Here is a 20,974-nt window from a genome sequence, read left to right as displayed (position 1 = left end):
TTTGGAGGTCTTACGGATTTTGTCATTATGTTTGAGATTGAATCATCTTACCAGAACATGTTGCATATTGGTCATTCTGTATTAATTTTTCCTAGGCATCCAGTGAGCCATTTCATGTAGATTCATGTCTTCTTTTTCTTTGGTACCAGGGATCAAACTCAAATTTGCCAGGCAGGCACGTATGCCTGAGCTAAATCCACAGCGATTTCGTGTCTTTTTGTATTACTGGAAAATTTTCTTGGATTATAGTTTTAATTTTTAATTCTGTTCCATTGCCTTTCTTCTACTCTCTTCTATTCAAGAACTTGACGTAATAAATATTGTTATTTCTTTGTTTTCCATTTTTGTTACTCCTCTGATACTTCCTTTAGGTGATTTTAATTTTCTAAATTTTATAATGCCTTTTGTTAAAATTTTTTTGGCACTTATCCTTTGGGCATATTGTGATTTATTCATTTTTGAGTGAATTTTGTCCTTTTTCCTGAGTACTGTCAACTTTTATTTCATTTCCTTTTTTGTTATTGTTGCTGTTTCTTTTTGAATTTCTGATTCAATTTGTTTTTTCATTTCATCAAATGTTTCGGGCATCCATCTGTAATTTTTCCTGCTTTATGATTCTTTTGGGGGAAGAAATTTTCCTTATGTAATTTTGTGTCCTAATTTCTGCTGTAAGAGCTTTTGTAGATCTGATGTGTATTGTGTGTGTATGTGTATTCACATGTTCATTTTTATGAGAAAGTGATTTACAAGATTTTTACTTACTATAGTCCTCTTTTGTCAGTTTAGCAAAGTTTAAGTTTTCAGTTTTGTTGTTTGTAAAGGTTATAGGTAATATGTACTCTGACTTTATGATTTTCTTTTTGTCTTATTTCTCATTTGGCTTCTTTTACTCTTTATGACTTGATGATAGAAGTGTGTTTCTTAGTCAGTGTGTCCTTTTGAGTAATGCCTATCCTTGATCACTGAGCATTTTGCCTGCAGCGTTACTCAGGCAGCATGTGTGTTTATGTACTGACTACCCTAAGATGCTCAGGCAGGTGTCATTTCAACCAGTCAGCTGCTCATATGTCTATTTGTTTTATATTAACTATTTTTTGCAAATTTTTAAAAGAATGTTGTGTCTGCCTTTGATGTTGGTTTCTAGTGAAATATAATAAGTAGTTACGGTTATTTTCTTTTACTAATTCATGTTTATTTTACTTGTGAAAAATAATTTAGTGCTATAATCTACAAAAATTCTTATTATATGTACATTATAGTTTTTAAATTTCTCCAGAGTTCAGTGATATTCTTTTATTTTTTTTAATTTAAAGAAAGACAAAACAAAACAGTAAAAGGGTACAAGTAATACAGAATTTCAAAAAAAATAAATAGCAAGAAATCACTAGTTAATGGTCTCAAGCTGTGCCCATTTATTTATAAATATCTCAATGTGATCCTTTATAGCTGAGTAGTACTCCATTGTATAAAAATACCACAACTTTTGGGTGCAGTGGTGTTCATTGCATAATTATTATCTCTTCCTGGTGAATTGTTCTCTTACTCAGTATATGGTAACCTTCTTTGCTCTTTTTGATGAATTTTGACTTGAAGTCTACTTTGTCTGAAAATAGGATACCTACTATTATTTGTTTTGGGATTCCTGTTGGATAGAATATTGTTTTCCATCCTTTGTTTTTTTAATCTATGGATTTGTTTGGTTAAATGTTTTTCTTTTGTTCAGCATACTAATAGATTTTATTTCTTGATCCATTAAGGCACTCTGTGTGTTTTGATTGGGGAATTAAGACCATTCACAATGAGAGTTACTGTTTTTTTTTTTTTTTTTTTTTTTTTTTTTTTTTGGTACCAGGGATCAAACTCACGACTGCCTGCTTGCAAGGCAGGCGCTTATGCCGCTGAGCTAAATCCCCAGCCGAGAGTTACTATTAAAGAGTAATCACTTATTCTTGTTATTGCATTATTTTTCCTATTTCTAATTCTTTTTTTTCCCTTGTAGCTTAGAGCTCACACTACTAGTGTATTTATTTTGTTGAGTGTTTTGGCATTGTTAGCTTCATTGTCTGATTTTACCTTTCTTGAAAAGTTTTTGGGGTACATGTTAAATGGCTATGAATTTCTTTAGGAGGACGTTAAGGAAAAATCTTTCTTCATTAATTTCAAAAGATGGTTTTGTGTGTTATTCTGGGTTTGAAGTTGTTTTCTTTTAAGGTTTGAAATATTTCATTCCAACTTCTTTTGGTTTTAAGATTTGTTTTGTAATTCTAAAGAGATTTACCTTTATAAGTGATTTATTGCATTTCTTCTACAGCTTTTAAGATTCAGTTCTTGTGTTAGATTTTTAGTATTTTGACTATGATGTGTTATGGAACAGTTTTATGATCATGGCTATTTGTGGTTCTATATGCCTGATTTACCTGTATGTTAAATTCTTTCCTCATATTTGGAAAATTTTCTGCTATTATTTCTATAAAGTTTTTTTTTTTTAAACTGGTACCAGGGATTGAACTCACGACTATGTGCTTATGCACAGTGTATTTGGTCCAGTGCCCATTTCTTTGGAAATGGGCCACAGTATTTTTAATGACACCTAAGGAGTCCAGATACTGGCATAGAGAGAAAACTAATTAATAGCAATGAGTATACTACCATGGCAATAGCAGTAAAATCAGCAATGGTAATAATATCACAGATAAGTCCCTGACTTATGAATTAGTTCTGTTCCAGGAGAATTGTTCATAAATCAGATTTGTTCATAAGCTAAAGTGAATTTTTATATTGTATATTTGTAAAAGTCCACAACTCCAGTGTTCATAAGTCAGGGACTTACTGTATTGATATGCTCTAAGAACCAGTAATGTATCACCCTTAGTCATAGAAAAGAGACCTAATTGTAATACAGTGGACCCTTGACTTAGGAACTCAGTTTGTTCCCAAGGTCTGGTTGTAACTCAAGTTGTGAGTTGAAGGTTCTGGCTTGTCTGCATTTCCAGGTCAGTATCTTAGTGATCCTCCTCTTCCAACCAGGCACAACTTCTCATCACGTGAGAATTTTGATTCTTGGTCCAATGACAACAATGTGTCTGTGTCTAACAAGTCTAGGTAGGGTAATGAAATTTAGTAACACTGAGACAAAGTTTAAAAAGGTCTTAAAGTTTCAGTAAGTAAAATGAAGTCTAGAATTCCAAAATAAATTATAAAGTATAATGAGGCCGTTGAATTTCTAGTCAATCAGGAAATATAACAGAGTCTAAAACTCTTAGTCTGGATAGTAATGATCCAGCATTCCTGGTTTGTCAGAAAGTGTAGGAGCCCCATGGTTTGCCAGATATTAGCTACTAGTGCAAAGGTTTGATGGAAAAAAAAATAGAAACTAATGCTTAAAGTGAAGTTTTGGAATCATTAGTTTATTCAGACTGTGCTTCTGGTGATCTTGAAAATTTTACGTTCTACACCTGAGTTTTTGCTTTTACCTTAATGCTAAAAACAAGCAAGCAAGCAAGCAAACAAACAAACATTTTACTACTTCACTTTTCATTTTCTTTAGTTATTTGTGATTATTTTTGGCACTCAACCTGAAGTGATTCAGAGAAAATGAGAGAGATGAAGGATGAGGCATTTGATATGGCATGGGAGAGCTTTACGGGGCAGGGTATTTAGAGGCTCTTAAAGGAGAACAAAGAAGTGGGACTTTTATCATTTCTGGCTCGGGGAGGAGTTTGGGAGGTGGACAAAATGACATATTAAGTGCTGACTTGAGGGAGCATCTGCCTATCTAAAACAGGAGACAGATTTACTGGGGGCTGGAGATGGAGGCTTGGTGGTTGTGGAGTCTTGGGGCTGCAAAGGGCTCAGTGCACACACTATAAAGGAGCGGGAGGTTTATGTCTGGAATGAGAAGGAGAAGGTAGAAGTTACTTTTGGAGAGATAAGTTGTTTCTCTGGGTCCAGTACCAAGTTGACCGGATGTAGCTAACCCCTAGGCTAGCAGAACCTATCAATTTGCACTTAAATTTTTTTTTTTGCATTGATAGATACAATTATACCATGTACAGTACTTTATTGACCTATTTATCTGTATATGTATATATTTATCATATATATATGACCGGTTAGGTTAAATGTAGCTAATTACCTCATATAGTAATCATTTTTTTGTAGTGAGAATGCTTAACATTCTTTGCAGTTTTGAAGAATATAGTGTATTGTCATTATCTGTAGTCAGATCAGTTCTTCTGATCTGTCATTATTTACTAACATCTCCCTAAAAAGTCCAGGCTCCTTTAATTACTCTATCCTCTGGTAATCACCATTCTATTCTCTACTTCTAGGAGATCAGCTTTTAAAAATTCTACAACAGTAAGATCATGTGGTATTTGTTTTTTCTGTGCCTGGTTTATTTTACTTGAAGTTCTCTTTGAGTTCATTTATGTTGTGTCAAATGACAGACTTTCCTTGTTTATTTCTTAATAGTACTAAATGCCTCATTTTTTTTAGCTATTCATCTGATGATGGACATTTACCTTGATTCCATATCTTTGCTTTTGTGAACAGTGCTGTAGTAAATGTAGATGTGCAGATCTCTTCATTAGGCTGATTTCATTAACTTAAAATAACTATTTTGAATTCTTTTTCAGGCAATTCATTTATTCCCATCTCTTTAGGACAGTGGTGGCAAACTTATGCCATTAAAAGCTCTAAAAAGTTTGCCCATCACTGTTTTAAGGCTTGACATTGGGGATTTTGTCGATTTGGTGATGTCATGTTTCTTTGATTGTCTTTGTTCATGTAGTGTGAATTGATTTGATTTCAGCACATTGCAGTAGCTATTCCTTTCAGTCTTTGTTGTCTGGGAGTGTCTTTTAGCAGTAAATCTGTCTAGAGATTCTGGGCAGGTATGGTCTGTAAGCCCTGTGACTATTATAGCTGTGCAGTACTGGAGGGGGTGCTCTAAGCCCTGAACTGTGATGCAGTGGTGCAGCACATCTAGAATCCTGTGGTTCCTGAGGTATGTCTAAAGCCTACCAAAGGCCTGTCTTTTACTTTTTCTTCACTATTTGGAGCTTGTTATAGTTTATACCTAGATATCCCCCTGAAGCCTTATGTACTCATTGAGGGAGAACATCTAGATATGGTGGTGTTTAGATCATGGGAGAGTGATACTTATCAGTAGATTAATCCACTGATTTCTTTTTTTTTTTGTCTTTTTCCTTTTTATCGGTACCAGAGATCGAACTCACGATTGCCTGCTTTTAAGGCAGGTGCTTATGCCGCTGAGCTAAACCCCCAGCCCCAATCCACTGATTTCTTAAAGCTAAATGTGATACTAGGAGGCAAAGCCTGGTCATAAATGGATCACTGAGAGTATGTCCTGGAAGAGTTTTATATTTCTCCCTTCTCTCTTGATCATCTTCTGCTTCATGCTACCATGTTGTGAGCTCTTTCTCTTCTGCCATGCCTCTGTGCCTTGAAGCCAGCTATGATGGACTGAAATCTCAACAAACTGTGGGTCAAAATAAACTCATCATCCTTAGAGTTGTGAGTGTCAAGTATTGTGTCTTATTGAAGAAAGAGTAACTAAGAACTCAAGGCTTCTAATCTGTTGGCAGTGATGTGAGCTTGAATTCAAATTCATTGCTTAGTGTGTGTGGGTCCCCTTCTTGCACTGGGGCAGGTCTGATTGTATCAGCCTTAAGACCAGGACTGTGGGGTCCTCTTATTTCTAGATTTGTCATGGCTAGCTTGATATTAGGGTCTGAGATGAAGTCCTATGATCATTTCCCCCTTTCTCCCAAATTGTTGGTGCCTGTGTGTACTGTGCTTCCCATGAGTAAGGGAAGAATGACAAGAGTAAAATAAAGCTGTTCCTCTTATTTTGTTCTACACTTTTTTTTTTTTAAACTTTCTGAGATAGGGTTCTGCTATGATGTTTCCTGGCCTTGGACTCAGGGCAATTCTTCTGTCTCGGCCTCCTGAATGCTGGGATTGCAGTTGTGTGCCACTATTCTTGGCTTACATGTCTTTTCTTATTATGCTATAACCAGGTACTATAACCGGGTACCTGGTTTCAGTAGCTATTGTGAAGAAATTCTCTTGTGAAGGTATCCTCTCAGTTGTTCAGATCAATGTTTCACTTCTTAGCATATTGACTAACTACTTAAAAATGTTGGTTTTCACACAGCTTTATATCTTCTTCTACTTTGCTAATCAGAGGGCTAGTGTTCTCACCCTTATTTTTTTACTAAGGGTTTGATGGATTTTTTTCACTCAATCTGTTAATATTAGCATTTTTTTTGTTCAGTTACATTTTACATGATTGTTTGTGTTTCAGTTATGCCTGTGTAATAAAGTTTTTATAAAAGTGCAAAGAATAAGGTTAGAATTCTCCTGGCTGGCCAAATGAGCAAAGCTTCCTGGAAGGTGATACACTCAGAGAGGGCATGGAGGTTCTGTAGTTCTTCTTTCTTACCCTGAACTATACATCTCTTATTTGTAATGTCCTTTATAATAAACCACTAAATGTAAGTAAATACTTTCCTGAGTTCTGTAACAGCCTGAGCAAATTAATCAAACTCAAACAGTGGTTTGGAACCTAGTTTGTAATTCGTTGGTCAGAAGCACCAGTAAAACAACCTGGAGTTTATGATTAGCACCTCAAATGAAAGGATGCAGTTTTGGGGATTGAGCTCTTAATATATGGGATAGGATGCTATCTCTAGTTAGAAATCAAATTAGAGGACATCTCAAATGAAAAGATATAGTTTTGGGGATTGAGCTTTCAGTATGTGGATAGGATGCTATTCTCCAGGTAGAAATCGAATTAGAGGACATGTCAGAAGTGATTTGTGCTATGAATATAATTTGTATGTGTTGTGTGAGTTTAGGGCTAAAGTTCTTTTTATTTATTTTCTCCTGATAATAGATACACAATTGTTCCATTATCATTAAGGAAAAAACTTCTTCATGAAATTGCCGTGTTCCTTTATTGTAAGTCAGGTAGACTTAGAGAGAAAGGTTGTATATAAGGTTTGAGGAATAAATTTATTTGTAGTGTGAAAATGTAGTGAATCAGGATCTACATAAGCTTTATATGTCTGGATATTAATTTTGTTAGGTCTTAGCTTTTAACAATTCTTCTTTATTCTCTTTAAAATTTTTTGGGATGAATGTAATATAATGTGATTTGTAATTTCAGCAGGGCATGTCAAGATATTTTCTCTTTCCTTTTTTTAGAAATATTTATTTTTGAGATGAGATCTTATTATGTTGTCCAGGCTAGCTTCAAACTCTTGGTCCTCCTTGCGTATTTGGAATTGTAGGCATTTACCATGTTGTCTAGCTTCTTTCTTTTTTAATTACTATTTTGTCCAACTGTCTTCTATTATTGAGGGTTAAATAGCTCATAATCATATGTAAATATTTGTTAGAAGGACCTGACAAGTTCTTAGTATCTTTGTATAGAAACCTCCTCCCTTGTATTTTATGCTATTTCAAATATAAAATGTTTGAATCAAGAAAATCCAATCAACAATATTTGGATCATTTCTGTATTGCTTATATTTACTGGTATCTTTTCCTGTTGTCAAGCCAACAACTCTGATGCCCTTAGGAAATTCAGGTTGAATAAAATACTTGGAAAAATAATCATTCTTAAACATGAAATAAGACTGAATTCTACAAATACTAAAAGATTTTGTGAATTTTTAGTATTTATAATGATATATGAACTTGGCTGGTCATTTTGTAGTGACCATTGCTCATTCTTCTTACCATTTTCTATAATTTTTTAGTTATTTGTTTCTTGAGCTATCCAAATAGACAAGTAAGATATCTGATAGTCATCCTGTAGTTCCTATATTCTTAACTAAGTGGCTGTGAAGGAGGAAGAATTGAGGGAAGGGAACTAATAGTTTTTCAACTACCTGTTTAATACCTGGTTTTATGTGTTTGATGATTTTTGTGGAAAAATTACATATATAAATGTTATATATATATATATATATATATATATATATATATATATATATATATATATCTCCCCTAACTTATTTAATCTTAGTAGCTATGTTTAGAAGATATCACTAGTTTTTGCTTTTTTTTTTTTTTTCCTCAGTTGTTAAGGGATTTGATCTGTTTTAAAATCTAAAACACAGCAACTCTGGGATTTGAATTTAGATATTCTGCTTCTAAAGTCTGCATTTTTTTTCTACTATAACTGCAGTTATTAATTGTAATATGTCAACTTCAGTAAGAACTGCCAGCAGATTAGTAAAGTTGTAGATGTGTCTGTAGATGATTGACATGTAAGCCACCTATTGAGGAGGGAAGACCCACCTTGGATGTAGATGGCACCAACCAATAGTCTTGTAGTCTAGACAGAATAAAAAGGGAGTGAAAAACTCTTTCCTTTTCTTTGGAGGTGCTCTGGTCTTTGCCATTTATTTTTAGCTCCTTCATGTTTCCAGTGCAGACTCTCTAGCCTTTTAGTTTAGACTTGCTAGCTTACACTTGCACCAAATTCTGCCTATAGGCCTCTAGGCCTTTAGCTCTCCAGCCCACTGAAGGACATTTTGCATTCTTCCACATCTGTTTCTTCAGGCAGCCATTGTAAATCTACCTAATAGAATTTTAATATAATCATACATACATTAAATCTATCCCTCTAATGAACTTTAACTGATACAGATTTTGGTAACAAGAGTGAAGTTGTTGTTGTGACTGCCTGATCATGTGGTTTAGAAGCTTTTAGAATTGGTTTGTGAGAATGTTTTTGAGATACTAGTTGGGAAGCCTTAGAATATGCTAAGTTGAGCTTGATGGTAGATTCTGATTGGAGCTTAGAGGACCAGAATGCTGATAAAAGGCAGACAGCAAAGACTAGGTTCAAAAAGTGTCAGTTGGGAATACTCCATTGATTGTTGGACTTTAGGCCATGTATATTATGCTTTGGCCCAAAATTGGTCTACATTTTGCTTATGTTCTGAGACTACAGGAGATTAACATTAAGGGCGCTGGCTAAGTAGTCAGGTACTTTGAAACAGGACAATGGGGAGGATGGCTTGAGGACATGTCAGGAATCAGCAAGAATCCTCCCCTCCCCCCCCAACTCCTAGGGTGCAGGGCTGTAAGATTTTGCATTGAGAAGAGAGCTGCAGGGTACCCTGCTTGAGAACTGCCTAGGAAATTGGCTTTCTGAGTTTTGTTTCACAGGGTTCAGCAGTCCAGATGTTTGTAGGCCTTTGCAATTGCAATTCAAGGCTTGACTACTACTTAAGTTGGTGGCAGATCTTGACATCATCCATGTGGTGCTGGTTTTATAGGCATGCAAGAATTATGAGATCAAGGAAGCTTCCAGCTGAGTTTCAGAAGGCCTGGGAGGTGGGGCAGTGTGTGAAGTTGTAAGGGTGAAGCTGAAAGTACAGTGAAGACCCCAGACAGCTGGAGAACCCAAGAATATAGAATGTGTGAGGAGAGTTGCAAAGAATGAAAAAGGTACCTCAAGCAAGAAGCCATGAGAGCTACAAACACCAGCAATGTGTAGGAGTAGGGTTGCCTAAGCTTTTTGGAGTTCTTGACTCACCATGGCTTGCCATAGGTGGTAGACTTGAAACTATGGGATTAAATATTTGCCCTGTTAGGTTTTGGTCTTGCTGTGGTCTCATTCCTTTCTATCCCTTTTTTCTTCCCTTTTGGAATGAGAATGTTTCTCTTATGCCATTGCCAGCAATTTTTAACTTCTTTTTGAATTTTACAGGTACTCATATCTATTTGCATTGAGTCTTAGAGGAGACTTTGGACTTAAACTTTTCAACAATACTGGAACTGTTAAAACTTTGGCAACTCTTAGAGATGGACTAAATGCATTTTATAGATATATGCATGAGTGTTTTGGGGGCCACAATCAGGCTGTCATGGATTAAGTCTAATGTGTTTGGAGGGTATTGGTGTTATGAAGACATTATAACTGGTTTGCTTAGTGGTTTTTTTCTTGTGTGTATCTAAACTGTCTTTCAGTATTCTTTGCAGGGTTGGCTTGGTGATCATGAAGTTCTTCAGCTGTTTTTTTGTTATGGAAGTATCTTATTTCGCCATCCATTTTGAAGAACAGTTTTGCAGGGTACATCAGTCTAGGTTGGAAATCATTTTCCTTTGGATGTGAAATACCTCACTCCATGCTCTTCTTGACTTCATTGTTTGTGCTGAGAAGTTGCTGTGATTCTGATAGGCTTTCCTTTATAGGTGTTCTGTCTCTTCTCTCTAACAGCTTTTAATATTCTATTTTTATGTTGAATTTCTGGGATGGTGATTATTATATGTCTGGGTGTAGTTTTGTTTTGGTTATGGCTATTTGGAGTTCTGTATGCTTCATTAATCCTAATGTCAGTTTCCATTCTCATGTTTGGGAAATTTTCAGCTATTACTTCTGTAAATAGTCTCTTGATATCATTTGTGTTGTCTCCTTTGTTTTCATCTATCCTTATCAATCTTACGTTTTTCTTTGAGTCATCTTGCAGCTTTTGAATTGTTATTTCCTGATTCCTTGTTATTTTTAAGAGATTTTTCATTTCCTGTTCACTAGCTGCAATCTTGTCTTCAAGATCTGAGGCGATTTTGACAGCTTCTAATGGAATTTTTGATTTCTTTATATATTTTTGAATCTGCTTCATGTATTCTGTTTGTTTCTTATATTATTCATCCAGGGACTCTATCTTTTTGTTTTGTTCCTCTAGTTTTTTAACTGTGTCGTCTTTAGATGTGTTCAACATCTCTGTCATTACTTTTATAATTTCTTCTTTTACCTGGGAGATTATTTCTAGTTTGAATTACTTTAAAGCTTCCTGGAGTTGCTTCTTTAGTTACTATTATTTCAGGCATTTCAGGTATATGGGATATATTTTCTTCTATGTACATGGCTCCCCTAGGCTTTCTTGGGATGAGCTGGATGTTTGAGATTGCATTTTGGTCTTTCATTTTGTCATTTTCCTATATTTCTGTGTTTTAAGTGTTGTTCCAAAGCTTTCCCTGGGCGTGTTGGAAATTGTCTCCTATGTCCTCGGCTCCTGGGACTCCCCTGTAGTGTAGCTCCCTCCTTGGGCAGGGAGGCCCCCAGGTTAAAAGAAGGTTACCAGACACAGCTCAGGTAGGCTTAAAGCCTCCTGAAGCCGCGCAGCTCTCCCTCCAGCGGCATAGCTTTCTGGACCAAAAGAAGGCCACCAGGTACAGTCCAGGCAGGCCCAAATCCTGCCAAGCCCAATCTAGTGTGGCCACAAGCCGAGTGGGTCTCCAACCACCCCAGAGTAAGGATCTGAAACTCTCCTGGGGATTGGATTTCTGTACAAGCATCCACCTGCTTGGGTGGCAAAGCTCCCTGGGTTGGAAGGTCACCCGTGCGGCCCAGGCAGGCCTCAAACCTCCTACATAGTGCAGCTCTCTCCTCTAGGCAGTGGCAGTGGTCGCTCCAGGCCGAGAGAAGGTCGCTGGCAAGACCCAAGTAGGCCTCTGCAGTGCAGCTCCGTCCTCCAGATGGCGGCAGTGGCTGCGGTGCTACCTGGACTGAGAGAAGGCCGCTGCCAAGGCCCTAGCAGGCCCCTGTAGTTTAGCTCAGCTCCCTCCTCCAGAGAGTGGCCAAAACTAACTGATTTGCTGTTAGGAGGTAGAGTCTGGTCAGAAGAGGCAGGTCACTGTGGGTGCTTCTGTTTGCCAGCAATTTGGTTCACAAGATAAAACCATTTGGCAAATTTTTTTTGTTTGTAAATGTTGTATCAGGTGACAAACACAATGATGGCCATCTTTCTCACAGAAACACAAAAAGAGCCATCTCCCCCAAAGTTGTAAATTAAGTTTATAAACTGAATTACCATTTTCTTAGTTACTTTTATTTGTTGCTGAGACAAAATACCTGATGCCCAAAGTTGGGAAAGGAAAGATTTATTTCTTATAGTTTTTGGAGGTTCCAATCCATACTCAGTTGGCTCCAAGGCAGGGTGGCATGGTGGGGCCACAGTTCATGCCGGCTGCAAACAGCAAGGGGGAAATCGGAGAGAGAGAGAGAGAGACAGAGAGAGAGAGAGAGAGAGAGAGAGAGAGAGAAAGAGAGAGAGAGAGAGACAGACAGACAGACAGACAGAGACCCCTTCTTCCTGCCACCCAGTCCAAGCCCTAGACAATGAACCAGTCACAAATGCATAATGCAAAGGCATGAGGCTTGGGGGCCACTGGCATAAACCATGAAACCGTTGTATCTTCTTTCTTGCTTCTCCTGGTTGCTATGAAGAGAGTAAGTTTTCTCTACCCAATTCTTCTGCCATTCCTTCCTGTCTTGGGCTGGCCAACTGTGGACTAAAGATGTGCGTCAATATAAACTTCTTCTTTTTTAAGTTGTAGGTGTTGAATATTATGTCTCGACTATGAGTAAATGACTAAAACAGTACTTAAGCAAATTTAGCTTAATATTTGCTTTATTCTTTTTATTAAGAGTATCATTGGCGAAGTCTCACTTTGGATTCCTAGAAGAGCCTGCTCAGTCTGCTTTTTCTGCTTTCAACTTTATTTCCTTTATTTAATTTAAACCACCTTATTGACAGAATGGTCTTTGGATAAAACCAATCTGGTCATACTTTGTCTTTTCATTGATAGTATAAAACTAGCAAAGCAGTTTATTTACTCTAGTTTCTGTCTTCTTTTTCCTCAACTTTACATGTTTCTTTAGATCTCCAGTGCTATTTAACGAGTTATTATAGAGTCATACTGAAAAACTTAACTGTAGCTACTATGGTTTGGATCAGTGTCCTCCAAAGGCTCATTGCTAAATATTTGGTCTCCAAGCTAATGCTATTGAGAAGTGGTAGAAGCTGAAGAGGAGGGGCCTAATGGGAGGAAGTTTGCACAGTGAAATAGTGGGATTCCAGTACCTTTCCATTTTTTTGCATTAGGTGACCATCCTCCTCCCACCAGCGTGTAGGCAGTATCTCACATGATCTCCTCTTGTACACTGCCTTGCCACAGGTCCAAAAGCAGTGGGGCCTACAGAGAGTGGACTGGAACTTCCAAAACAGTGATCCAGGCAAACCTTTCCTCTAATTTTGATTATATTAGCCATTTTATTATACAATAGAAAGCTAACTAATATACTGTCCTGTTTTCATTCTTTGCATGTTACCTGTTGTTTATTTTTCTTTTTTCTTTTATTTTAAAGGGGATAAAATTAAACACAACAAAACAGAACAAAATAGGGCATAAGAAAGCATTGTAAGAGATATAAATTTCAAAGCTGGACGATCTGAGATTGTCACTGTGTATCATATTGTCTCTTGTTTTCTTCCAAACAGTTGTCCATGTCTTTGCATACAGAGAATTTATACAAAACAACATAGTATAAAACTGATCCGAACAGACTGAGGAAGATTTTTTAGGTCTTCAAAAGCAGACAATAGGGAAGTCACTAATGGCTGTTGTAGGGTCTTTCATTCTCTTCAAAATAGATATCCATACTTCCTTGTATATTGAAGTTCCACAAAACAAAACAGGCAATAGGGGAGGGATTGCTTGGTTTCCCCGCCCTCCAGGTCCCAGCATGGCACGGGTCCCAGTAAACACTCGTGGTTCCCATCTTGGGCTGCTGTAGCCTGCCACATTCGCAGCCACTCATGGGGCAGGTGGGGAGGGGTTGCTTCAAGCTGTTTTCTTTCTAATGAATTGAACATTTCACTGCCCAAGTTCTGAAATGGCCAACAGACCATAGAAAGACATATTTTTAGGTTCCTGCTTGAAACCACCAGTGTCAGGAAGCTGCTGGCCTTGATTCAGGGCCAGTTCTGTTTATTTTTCAAGACTTCAAACTATAAATTCCTACTGGAAGTCTAATCCTAACCTTCTTTAGATAATCAGGGGCTTTTTCATTGCTCTCTGCACACTTCTGTTGTAGAACTATATTAAATGTATGTGTTTTTCATGTTTTTTTCTTATACTGTGTACTATGTGAAGGTCATAATTTACATGTTAGGTATTTATTAAATATCATTGAGTAGAGATTAATAGATCTCCATGTAATCTCAACACTTGTGAAGGGAAGCCGATGTATATCAAGTTTTCTATAGAGGTTGTAGTTACTGTTTTATTTATTTTAGTCACCCCCTGTATTAGAGTAATAATTAGGTAAAAATATCTGATTTGTAATTTTGACTTTTCTACTTATAATATTTGCTATATTGTCTTAAGTAAGTGACTGTAAATTTGTAGGCCTTACGTAGTTGAAATTTATTCTCTGGCTAGGGGCCAGAAATACAAAATGAATGTGTCATCAGGGCCACAAACTCTGTGAAAGGTCTAGTGAGAATCCTTTATTGCCTCTTCTGGCTCTAGGTAGTTTCTGGTGTTCCTAGGTTTGTAGTACCATCACTTCAGTCTTTGTAACCATTTTTGCATAGCCGTCTTTTCTGTGTCTGTCCTTCTATGTCTCTGATAAGTACATTTAAAACTGGACTTAGGACCCACCTACTTCAGTATTGATTCAGCAATATATCTGCAAAAATCCTATTTTCCAAATAGTACATTTTTGGTTCTAGGTAGACATGAGATTAGTGGGCATAGCACTCGACCCAGTATAGTAAGGTACAAGGGATTTGAAAGAACTCTTGTTGGTGGGGACCTTATTTTCTTTTGGTCATATTCATTCATTTGCTCAACCAACATTTAAGGAACTTTAGGATTGTACCAAGATCAGATTTAGAGAAAGATGGGTGAGATAGAGATAGGCACTTCCAGTGTTACTAAAAGGCAAATAGAGGCACTCATATCTGTGGTACAGTATGATGGGATGGACAGAAGGTTTTATACAGTCCTATAGGGACTCAGAAGACATCTTATTCAGTATGTGTTTTGGAGAGACCTAGATGGGGAGAGATAGTAGGAGAGTGAGGAAAAAGAACAAAAGCGATGAAAATTTGAATTTTGAAGGAAGATAAGGAAATTACTGAGACAAGGAAACATGGTATAAAGATACTGTGAATTCAAAGAGGGCCTTTGGAAACCACAAGTTATTAAATGCTACCAGGTTACAGTGTAAGTGGAACAAAGATATCATAAATATCATAAATTTCCGTATGTCATAAATTTCTGTTTTCTTAAAAGCATTGACTTCTTGTCTTGGATTATAATTGTCCTATGAACACTGTGGTAAAATAGTACTAAATGTTTCTAAATCTTTTTCATAGTACTACTTCTTTCTAGACAAATAAAACTAGATTTTCTAGCTTCTTTGAAGTTAGTTGGAGACTTTCTTCCCTTCTCTCATTCTTTCTTTCTCAAGCAAATGATAGAGGCTTTTGTCCATATGGTACAGCTATAGTTTTGGATCAGCCCAAATCACCAAAAAATAACTGTTAGAGAATTGTTTCACTTGAATATGAAGTAAATTTTTTTATTTTTAAAGCTGAAATTTGGTAGTTACCATGGCATAATTTATGCTGTCCTGACCTACAAAACTTTTAAAAGATTTTCTTTACAAGCATCTCAGAATAAAAATAAAAATGGAGAGCAGTTAGTTGTTAGTTTTACATTTCGGCTTGAAAATCTCTGTTAAATGCTATATTTCAAATTTCACTTATTTGCAATGTTATCACCCAATTATAAATAAACAGTTAATAATTTAGTGCGGATACAATCTCTCTTCCCATTGATTTCTTAGGTTATTTTTAAAATTTGCTTTACAAAGTCATGACATTTCTATAAAGTATGATTTTTTAATGGTCTCTATCATGGAATATAATATTTAATTAGTCTCCAATTATTGTACATTTTTTTTCTAATTTTTTTTACAATATAAAGTTTATAGAGAATTGGTTGGGTGTGGTGGTACACCTGTATAACCTCAGCACTTCTGAGGCAGTGAGTGTAAGGCCAGCCTACATGGCATAGCGAGACCCTGTCTCAAAACCAAACCGAACCGAACCGAACCAAACCAAACCAAACCAAACAAAGAATTTACTTGGAAAAAAAAATATAAAATTTTCCTAATTACTTCCTTTAATACTTAGGAAAGCCGTCTGGGGTTAAAGGGACACCTCTCCCTGACTCTCTTTATTTGGTTGATTTTATGTAAGTTAACCTTTAAAAAGGTTGCATCTGTTTTTAATTCCACAAACTACTGATGTACAGAAAGCCTTTTCATTACATTCTTAGCAATTCTAGATCTTCTCATTTTTGCATATTTGTGTATATAGTTTATATTTGCCAGTCTGACAAGCAAGCACATTATCTTGTTTTTTTTTGTTTTGAGATTTTCCCTTACATGTTGATCATTTGTATTTATAAATATTTGTCATATATGTTTGCTTATAAAACAAGATTTGTATTGTATATCCATGTTTACATTAAGAAAAGTTGTTTTAGTGAAATTAAAGATGTGATTTTTCAAAAATTATCATCTATATACCTTCTATTTCCTATTTTGTCATTTATCTTTTACTTGTGTTCTTGGCTATTGCACATTTTTATTTTTATGTAATGAAGCCTGTCGCTTTCTTATTTTTTCCTGTTAGAATGCTTAAATAGGCTTGCTGGAATATCAGATAAAACACACACAAATATTTTTCCTAGAAGTAGTATGTTTTTGTAATTACTAACATGTAACTGTTTAATTCACTTGCTGTCTGCTACAATGTAAATAGTGGTTTAATATGTTTCCCTACTCAGTTACTAATTTCATTTATTTGGGAAGTTTTAAAAAACGACCAATCTCTTTTTTTCTACTGACTTGAAATGTCAGCATATCTTGACCTCCACCCCATGTTATCATTTCTTTTTGGATATCTTTTTGGTCTTTCTGATTTTTTTTTAAAAAACTTACTCTTGAACTACTTTCAGATGATTGTCCTTAATGCTACTTTGTAACACAGATTTTAGAAAATGGCCAGATGTGGTGGTACACGCCGATAACCCCAGTACTGAGGAGGTAGAGGCCAGAGGATTGCTGTGAGCTATGAGTTTGAAGCCAACATGGGCCTACAAAATGAGATCCTGTTGAAGAAGAAGAAAGAAAGAAAGGGAAAAAACAACAACAACAACAACAACAACAACAACAACAACAACAAAAAACCGATAAGCATGTTTTATTTCACACTTTCACACAAATGGTTTTTCACTTCAACTATTTCTTTTTTCCAGATGAGGTTTAGAATTATTTCTCTTTAGTTACCTCCCCAAAACAAAACAACCACAAATAAGCCATCAGTATTATAATTGGAATTTCTTTATTCTTTTTATTTTTTTTATTTAAGGAGAAAAAGAAACAGAGAAAGGGTACAAGTAATACAAAATTTAAAAAATAAACAGTAAGAAATCACTAGTTACTAGATTACATATTCTCATTTTAGAAATAGTTGTTCAAATTACAAAATTAAAGCATATAGAGTGGACTTTCAAACAGTGAGTGCAAAGTTTTGTTCAGTGATCCAAAAAAACTCAGTAATATGGTTATCCATCTTATACACTCAAACATATATGCAGTTAAAACCTTTAGAGCACCTTCTTTACTTTCTTTTCTACAATGACAATTACACATTTTGGGTTTTATTACTTCCACAGTTCTTATTACTTTTTTTGAAGAGAGTAAAACCAAATGCGATGTATCAGAAGAGAGCCAGTCAAATCAAAAGGATGGACATAATAGATAATGTAAAAACAAAATACAAGGTGATCAACAATGGTTACCATACTGCCTCTTGCTATTTTAAAAAGAATTGCCTGTATCATCAGTTATAATAAAATTGAATAAAACAGTAGAGAATACAACCAAAACATTGGAGACTTTACAGACTTTAAAAGAAGATAATAGTCAACCAGAATGGGCGTCATAATGGATCTTATTGTCTTCACAGTTGTTGCCTATACTTTCAAACTTGGTTATATCTAGCAAAGCAGAATAGGGGAAAATCACTCAAAGCAAGATGGTGAGGGCAATACAGGGTTTCAAATCAAGTTAATAGGAAATCAAAGTAGGTTACTATAATGTATCCTGCTATTTTTTAATTTATTTTTCCCTTAATTAAAAAGATAAAAAATAAAGAAGTAAATACAGAACAGCGCAGGTCAAAACATAACCATTTAAGCAAAATAGTGTTTCACCTCAAGATATCCTGACATAAAAGTAGTTACCATAGTGACTCTTTCCTTGAAATCTTTGACTATAACTTCGTATACTGTAGCACCAAACATATCAAGACACTGTAAAACCATTCAAGAGAATGACATTATTACAGGGTATTTAGAACCAGCTAACAGAAAATGAACAATGGTTTCTGTATAATCTCCTTGTCTATAAAAGTTTTTGCGGGGCTGGGGATTTAGCTCAGTGGCATAAGCACCTGCCTTGCAAGCAGGCAGTCGTGAGTTCAATCCCCGGTACCAATAAAAAGCAAAAAGACAAAAAAAAATTTTTTTGTTTTTGCTTATATTATCACATATAATAAAATCCAATAAGATACAACCTGTTAAGATAGATGGAGACAGACAAAAGAAAAAAAAAAAGATAGATGGAGACAGAAGAATACAAGCTTGATGGGACTTCAAAATAAGATGATACTAAATCAGCACTAGCTATTATGTTGTCTTGTTTTCTCCAAAATAGCGGTTCCTACCATCCAGCCTTCTCTGCCTCATTTCTGTTGAGCTCTTTTTCTGTCATTAGTTGTCAGTTTGTCTTCTTCATTTTGCTTTCTGCTCCATTCATTGTGGCCTCTCTGCCACTATTTCTGGAATCTTGGTATTTTTCTATTTTTTAGAATGTCCTGCAGTATTCTCTGTAGAGTTGAATTGGTGGTTGCAAATTTCCCTAGTTCCTCTTTATCCTGGAAGCACGTTGTTTTTCCATCAATTTCTAGGGACAGTTGTGCAGGATACATCAATCTTGGCTGGAGGTTATTATCTTTCAAAGCTTGAATTATTTCCCCCCACGCTCTTCGTGATTTGATGGTTTGTGTCAAGAAGTCTGCTGTAATTCTGATGGGTGTTCCCTTGTAAGTGGTCTGTTTCTTGTCTCTAATGGCTTTTAATATTCTGTTCTTATGTTGGATTTCTGGAATTTTGATTATTATATGCCTGGGTATAGCTCTGTTTGGGTTGTAGGTGGCTGGGGTCCTGTATACCTCATACATCTGAGTATCTTTACCTTTTGCTAAATTAGGGAAATTCTCTTGTATTATTTCTGTGAATAGCTTTTGTAGTCCATTTGTTTGTGTCCCTACTTCTTCTTTTATGTTCTTAATTCTTTTTTTTTTTTTTAAGCCAGTCAAATTTAGCAGTGAGGGGTGGTATACCAACCTTAGTGACACTAGATGTTCTTAATTCTTAAGTTATAGATTCTCTTATCATCTTCTAGTGTTTGTATTATTGCTGTTTGTTTTTTTTGATATTTTTAAGAAGTTTTTCTTTTCATGCTCCCATATTACGAATCTGCCCTCCAGTTCAGATAATCTATCCTTAGTTTCTTTCAAGCTGTTATGCCAGCTTTCAATAGAGTTTTTAGTTTCCTGGTAATCTCTTTGAACCTGCTTCACGTATTCTATGTTTTCTCTATTTTCTCCATCAAACAATTCTCCCCTTTTTTTTCTGTTCTTCCATTCCACCATCTGCTTTTTCTTGGGCGGTACTTAGCATTTCTCTAACTATTCTACTTATATCTTGCTTTAGGTCATTAATAACTTCATTCCTAAATTCGTCTATGAGGCTCTGGAGATATCGCTTTATGTCTATTGGTGCCGTGTCTGCTATTGCATATTTCTCAGGATTGGGGGCCAAGGACCCTTTCTTGTTGCTGCCTCTTCCCATATTTTTTGTTCCTGCTATACAAGCGTATATAGGAGGCCCAGTTTCTTTCTTTGTGGGTTACAGTTTGTTTGAAATGCGCCAGCTAGGTGTTCCTGCCCACTGCAGTGTACGAGGGAGACACAGACCTGGGCAGCCTCTGCTGGGCCCGCCCCTCCAGGTCAACCTACCGAAGGCTTCACTGCTAGGGTGCACCTCCAGGCGCTGGGACCTGGTTTGGGCTAGCCTAATGGGTCTTAGTCTGCAGTGTCACCCAGGCCAGGCATTCCCCACCAGTCCCGCTTGAGAGGGGAATATATGCCTGAGGACACTGCATTGTCCTGTTCCCTCTAATCTGCCCGGTCCCAGTATGTCCTTTTCTGAAGCCTCCTACTCTGTGGAAGTATCTCTGATCTGCTCACTCACTGCAGGTCGATGCAGGGCTCCCTGCCAGTCCCACTCTCAACTCCATTCTCCGCTTCCCACTCTGAGAGCTTTCGCGCCTCTACGATTGGGACGCAGCAGCGACTGCAGGAAATTCAAATCACGGCTGCCAGTGGTGCGGGCTCCAGCTTCTACTGTGACCTTGTCTGTGCTTCTTATATCAGATTGTGTTTCCAGTTGGCTTCTCTTAGTCCGTTCCTGGGTCGGCAGAGTGTAACTCCCCTTGCTTAGGACTTCTCTCCCGACACCATTCCTGGATTTTAAGTGTGGTTTCTCAGAGAGCCTCCGAAGCTGCTGCTATGTATCTACCATGTTCTCCCGGAAGTCACCTTGGATAAAATTTAACACCAGGGTAAAACTTTCACCAGCTCCCTGCTCCACCTCGGGCTGGAAGCTCGCGGGACCCGGGTACAGTGGGTGACAGGGGCGCGTGCGGGGCATGCCGGGAACTCGAATTTCTTTATTCTTAAAATTGGGAGGAATTGCATTATTCCAGTAGTCTTTTTCAAGGAAAGGTTTTCATTTTTTTCAAATTTTCTTTTTTTAAATTGTTTTATTTTATTTTTATTTTAAAGTGAGACTAGCTGATAAACGTGACTTTCAGTCCTGGAAGAAAGCACAGTATATAATAGCTGATATATTTGATAAATAATAACAGACTGTGGATTATGAAATATAGGCCGGTAGAATTTGGAAGTATTTTATAAAAGATGAATTAATTGCCAAAGTG

General features: G+C 36.5%; 1 protein-coding gene and 1 non-coding gene across 4 annotated transcripts in view; one reads left to right on the top strand and one right to left on the bottom strand.

The window, feature by feature from the left end:
* Positions 1–20,974, top strand: part of Faf1 (Fas associated factor 1) — a 459,740-nt gene that overhangs the window by 80,711 nt on the left and 358,055 nt on the right. The gene's annotated exons all lie outside the window — the stretch shown is intronic.
* Positions 13,676–13,812, bottom strand: LOC111754894 (small nucleolar RNA SNORA2/SNORA34 family). The gene has a single exon (XR_002789566.2). It is a non-coding gene; the product is annotated as a small nucleolar RNA SNORA2/SNORA34 family (small nucleolar RNA).

This window comes from Cavia porcellus, unplaced genomic scaffold (genome assembly GCF_034190915.1).
Source record: "Cavia porcellus strain 051 isolate PalLab524CR breed Dunkin Hartley unplaced genomic scaffold, mCavPor4.1 scaffold_25, whole genome shotgun sequence".
NCBI classification, from domain to species: Eukaryota; Metazoa; Chordata; class Mammalia; order Rodentia; family Caviidae; genus Cavia; species Cavia porcellus.
Note: the sequence above shows the minus strand (reverse complement) of the source record. Positions and strands in the feature narration are given on the sequence as shown.